This window comes from Meleagris gallopavo, chromosome 3, assembly GCF_000146605.3.
Source record: "Meleagris gallopavo isolate NT-WF06-2002-E0010 breed Aviagen turkey brand Nicholas breeding stock chromosome 3, Turkey_5.1, whole genome shotgun sequence".
Taxonomy (NCBI): Eukaryota; Metazoa; Chordata; class Aves; order Galliformes; family Phasianidae; genus Meleagris; species Meleagris gallopavo.
The window spans coordinates 49,245,931-49,252,039 of NC_015013.2; positions in this window are offsets into that span (position 1 = coordinate 49,245,931).

A 6,109-nucleotide genomic window follows, 5' to 3' on the forward strand; every position below is an offset into this window, starting at 1 on the left:
AATGAGTGGGGCATTCACCTTGTTCCATAACAAACAACAGATAAGCAACACAAGTTTTTTCTATTTTCTGCTAGAGAGAGATTAATTTCCTGGTTGTGTTTAAGCCTTGGCACAAACAAGAAGGCGGCAATGCACTGTGGTACTGGCAGTAAGCAGTAATGCCTTCAGCTGGTATTGCCAATGAGGACACGGGCAATTTCTCAGATGGAAATCATTGGCCTTACAGCCATGTTTTATTAACAGAGCTGAACGTTTCTCATTCGTTACAAGCTGGCTTTGTTTGAGTCCTTCTTATTTTCTGTGGAAGAAAAATTATTCTACAGTCAGTGCCTCAGAAGTTAAGGTTTGTTGTTCTTTTTTTTTACATAATAATCTTTCCTCTTACAAACTTTGTACCTACAAATTTTAGTGTTGCCATCTTTGCCTACAAGCATGAGGTACAATCCTGTCCTGTTGATTCTCTGTTGTTTGCCTTTGGAAAGAGGAAAAAATGTACATGAAAGCAGAGAGGATCTTGGGCAAACTTCATTCTAAGGCAAGAAAGAGTTGGGTTTCATTGATCTACAGCTTGGCATTCAGTTCCTGCATCTGAATAGAAAAAAGGCATTTATAACCTATTAAAAACCCAAGGAAGATTTTAGCTTTTTTTTTTAAACCATGTTGGAGAAATCAGTCTTTCAGAATAGCCTGGGAGTTGTGAATAAAGAAGAACTTTGCTATGTTTATTTAGAGAACCTAACCCCTTGGAGCCAGCATTTTCACTAATGCATTTTACATTAGCAGGCTGCATCAGGAAATCCTGACTTTTGGTGCCAGGGGGGTAATTAATATCAGATCATGTTTGCAAAATGGTTGTGTTTATGTGGGAATGAGGACTGAGCTCTAACTGTCAGGATTTGAAGTGCTCAACTTTGCTATGGAACTTCAACTATTTGCTAGAGAGAGGAATGCTGAAATTGAAGTATGAGGTCTTGGCGGCTCAGCTGCTGAAGGCAGTGCAATCTTTAGATTTATGAAGAGAATTCTACAATGAGTGTCTGAGGTGGTTTTCTTAGAAATGCTATGGAGTTGTGGTAACGTGGAAATGGTTGTTTTGATCCTGGTCTTGGATGTTCCAAGGAGTTCCAAAATATGCATAACATAGTTGTGCAAGGCATGTTGCCCCACATCATTTCCAAGTTCCTGTGTCTACTAGCTAGGCAATATTCACCTATGATAAAAAAATTTTTTCTTGGTATTCTTGAGGAGATCTGCTTGCTTTGGCACTTGCACTAGTTAGCATGGTTAAGGCAGTAGGTGTGGCAATTAAGTAACTAGCCTAAATGTCTCCTGTTCAGCTGAAGATGGAGGAAGGGTATCCAGTGACCATCCATTAGGCTCTCAGTAACAAGAATAGAAAAAAACTGCAGAAGATAGTAGTGCTTAAGAACACTCTGTTAGGTAGAGAACTTGGATTCTCACATTCTCTGAGGGCCTGTTTCTCAACACCAACTGGGAAATGTGCACTGATGCTCAGAAAATCATTCAGGAGTATAGGCCCCATTGAATCATAATGACCTCAAAGAATATTTTGAGATTAAGAACATATAATAGTCCATCTGAATATAATACACTTCACTTACTGGTTTCCAGGCTCTAAAATATCTATTTCACTGGGATGTGGAGCTGGCAGCTCCTCTACAAGACCATGTGTTTACTCCCTTCCCATCAGATCCTTTGCTGGAAATTCATGGTTCCCTCAGCGGTAGTGGTGATTAAAAGTGAAGATGTAACCTATGTTAGAGCTAATACATGTTTGGTACAACAATGAGCCAATATACTATTATGGATCTTGTGGTCAGCTCACTCTGTTTCATAAATACAATCAATATGTGTTACTCCCCTCTGACATTCACCTACCATCATTTCTCCATGCTCACCTCTTGTCGGTAGTCATCTGGGGATAATCATCCCCACTAACAACCTACCTCTAACGTGCCCACTGTCTTTCCTCCCGCCATGAATTGATCCAGTATAGGCACTAAAATAACAAATCTGGACTATATCATTATTATATTACCAGCGCCTTGATCCTAAAACAGGGATGACAATTTAATCATGCTCTGCAAGTATAGCAAACATGTATGTATCTAATAAATTGTTCCTCATCAGGTATTTGTGCAACCGATTTTACCGAAGTCTGGGATTAATGTCCTAAATTTGAATGCTCTGCAACAACATTGCCTACAGATGTTATTTTCTGTCTAGTAATGGATCTTTATCTTCTTTATCTACCAATCTCTCTGGGTACCTACACTTCATTGTGTTCTAGTATCTTTTTAAACTTAATCCTTATCCTTTTGGTGCACTTCCTCTTTTGTTAGAAGACGCTGGTAAGCACTTCATCCTCCACATTGGGTAATTTGCACTCCTACCTGTAGTATAATTTCTTTAAGGACTTGCCTGTTCTCCTGAACTCCTTTTTCTTCAGACTTTTTTCTCTGTATCATGTTTCCGTTTCATCATCTGAAATTACAGAGGTCTTCTTTGAGGAAGTTTGCTATTTGTTAGGCTTATTAAGGAAAACTGAACTCCATGATAAATTTTGACCAAATTTGACAAAATTCTCCAAATGCTGACAGAGTTGTTTCAAGTTATTACATTCCTGTAAGAGTCACAAATCTACCCACCTAGGAGAGAGAAGAAGTTTTGATAAATGATTTAATTCAGCAAAGCCTGTTGTTATTGGTCAGTAGGTATCAGAGAACTCAACCATAAACTTAATTCCTCACACTACTATGTAAAAATAAGCAACATTCTCTCTCTTCAAAAATTACTTGCTCCTCTCTCCCCTTCAGTTTCTAAGAGTGAACTCATATCATCTCATGATCTCTTACTCAGGCCACACACTGAGAGATGATTACCATTCACTGGTGAGAATGAACACAGACCTTTTCCATTTGGCTGCTTTCTCCAAACCTTCCATATCAAAGCTCTGCTAAGAACCTGCCTGTATTTTGCTGAATTCACTTCCTAGGAGATGCTTGCATAGCAACAATTCCCCATTACAATCAACACAGATGATTCAGCATGGTTAGTCACAAAATAACCTTGTGCACCTCAAGCAGGTCCAATTTGAAGTCTATAGCAAACTCTCACCACAATGACAGCATTTGCTCTCTTCCCATTTATTACTGACACAAATTCACAACTGATCTATCGTCTACATACCTCAGAGAAGATATACTGCCTAATTCACTGGCAAAAAAATGTCTTCTTATTACTTTCTTGTCTTTCCTGGAGAAGAGTTCTGTATATATTAATATTCAAGCCTTATAAATAAATGAGAATCATAGAATGGCTTAGATTGGAAGGGACTTCAAAGCCCACCCAGCCCCACCCGGTGCCATGGGCAGGGCTGCCACCCAGCAGCTCAGCTGCCCAGGGCCCCATCCAACCTGGCCTTGAGCGCCTCCAGGGATGGGGCACCACAGCTTCTCTGAGCAGCTGTGCCAGAGCCTCACCGTCCTCTGGATTAAGAATTTCCTCCTAAAATCTAACCTAAATTTCCCCTCTTTTAGTTTATTCTTCTTTTTAGTGCATTTATAGATAAGCATTTGGAATTGTAAGCATATTGATTCACTATCTTCATTCTTGTTCCTCCTCTATCTCCTTCTCAGCATCTTTTATATACGTAATCTGTAGTTCCTAATGCTTTCTGTCTCCAGGCACCAACATCTGAGTCAGCAATGTGCTTTGTCATTAGGAAGACTAACAGTATTCTTGGCTGCAACAGGCAAAGCACTGCCAGCAGATCGAGGGAGGTGATCCTTCCTCTCTACTCAGCACATCTGGAAAGCTGGGTCCAGTTCTGGGGTTCTCAGTACCAGAGAGACACAGACACATTAGAGAAAGTCACACAAAAGACCACTAAAATAAATGATGGGAGTGGGGCACACCTCTCCTGTGAGAAGAGGCTGAAGAGCTGGGGCTGTTCAGCATGGAGGAAGCTCAGGGGTATCTCACTGACGTCCACAAATACCTGGAGGGAGGCAGTGAAGAGGACAGAGCCAGGCATTTTTCACTGGTGCCCAGTGCCAGGACCAGAGGCAATGAGGACAACTGGAACACAGGAAATTCCCTCAGAACATGAGGAAGCACTTCTGTGCTGTGTGAGAGACAGAGCATTGACACAGGCTGCCCAGAGGCTGTGGGGTATCCTCTTTGGGGACCTTCAGCAGCCACTTGGATACATGCTTGGGCCCCCTGCTCTGGGTGTCCCTGCTGGAGCACGGGTTGAACTTGATGGACCCAGAGGGCCCTGCCCACTTCAGTCATTCTTAGATTCTGTGACCTTCAGCAGCCAGGGACTGACTGTGCATTGGGAACTGTGTGGACCTGTAGCACTGTATCCTCTCCTGTTCTTCAGTATCTTTCCTCAAAGGAAATCAATTAAATGGAACATACAATGGAGGGCTACCACGATGGAACATTTGCCCTTTCAGAAGAGGCTGTGGGACCAGGGATTGTTCAATCCAGTAACAAGGTGGCTTCAGAGCAGTCCTAACAGCAGTCTCTTAGCATCTAAAGGGAGGCCAGCAAGTAGACCACATCAGGTACTTCATAGTACTACATAACAAGAGGATGAGAGACAATAGGCATAAACTGAATCAAAAGTTCAGACTGGATAAAAGCAGAAAGTTTTTACCAGGGCAGTCAGGTAGTGAAATAATTTGCTCATAATTTGCACAGTCTTCATCCATGGAGGTTTTTCAACAGCCGAATTAAGACATAATCAAAAAGATCCAATTTCATAGTCGATCCTGCTTTAAGCAAGAGGTAGGACCAGAGATTTCCTGAGGTCTCTTCCAATATGTATTAGTCTATGATCTGACTTTTAACCTTCTGACAATGCCAGCAGACACTGAAGTCATGGTAAACCATCAAGTTTTCCCATCTTTTCCCACTCCTGTTAGCACTGGTTATACAGACCCTCTCTTGTTCTTGTAAATCTCCTGAGTTACAGTAAGAAAGCTACTATGATTATGGGTGGTTTTAAACGTTGTTATCTCTTCCTTTTCCTTCTCATTTGTTAAACTGTCCCTTTACTCAAACACTATACATATATATTTGTTTGCTTTTAAAGGCAACATTGCTCTCAGTTGCATCAGTGTACAATGACATGGATAGATTGACCCTTTACATCATGCATGCTGCACAAGCTCATGACCCTATTCCAAAGGCTGTTGTACTAAGGAATCTACTCTCCTTGGACATCCATGTACGAGGAGGAAAGGGACCATCAGTTTCCTGCTGTTAAGATGTTGTTAACACCTGCAGAACATGGTGGAGGACATGGCTGACACAGTCTGAGACAGCGAAGCCAGTCAGTACATGAAAATTCATGAAGTCTCATGTAAGAAAAGTAGTAAACTCTTTTGTTGATATAATCAAAGATGCCTACAGTGACGAAAACTGAGGAATCAATGCTGACTGAAGTTTTACATGATCTTGTGGATTTTGCCAGAAGGCGGCAGATTTTGATACCCATTTTCCTTGTAGAAGACCTTCCCATCTCGAAGCCATCCACTAAGCAGCAGAAGCAAGCCTTTCCTGAGCAATGGCCTGCATCTCCCCTACATAATAATGTGCTTGAAAGCAGTGGTCCTCTTTTAGAAGTGCAGGGAGCAGTTCCCTACAGAGACCTTCATCCAAAAGTCCTGTTTCCAAATGACAAAGAAGACTAATATCCAGTTAATATTCAGTTAACTCTTAGGCTCAGAGGCACCTCATAACAATGGAGAAGCTGGTCTCAAACATGTACCAAAGGAGGAACTATAGATGAGCATATGAACTTGGGCAGCTCCATAAACAATTTCTGTCATCATAGACATCTTGTAGCATCTCCATCAGCAATTGCACCTTTGTGAGTATACCAGGTTTTGAGGTTAGTCTTGTCTGCTGCCCTTCTAGAAGACATGCATGGACAAAAACTGAGCTATCATGGCTTACAAAACATGGGAAAGATGACTGACATGGTCTCATGGTGAGAGAGAGAAACAAAGAAGAGAACTGCTCATTTTTCACAAATTTTCACAAATACAAATTGTCTGTGTGGCCAATGGCATAA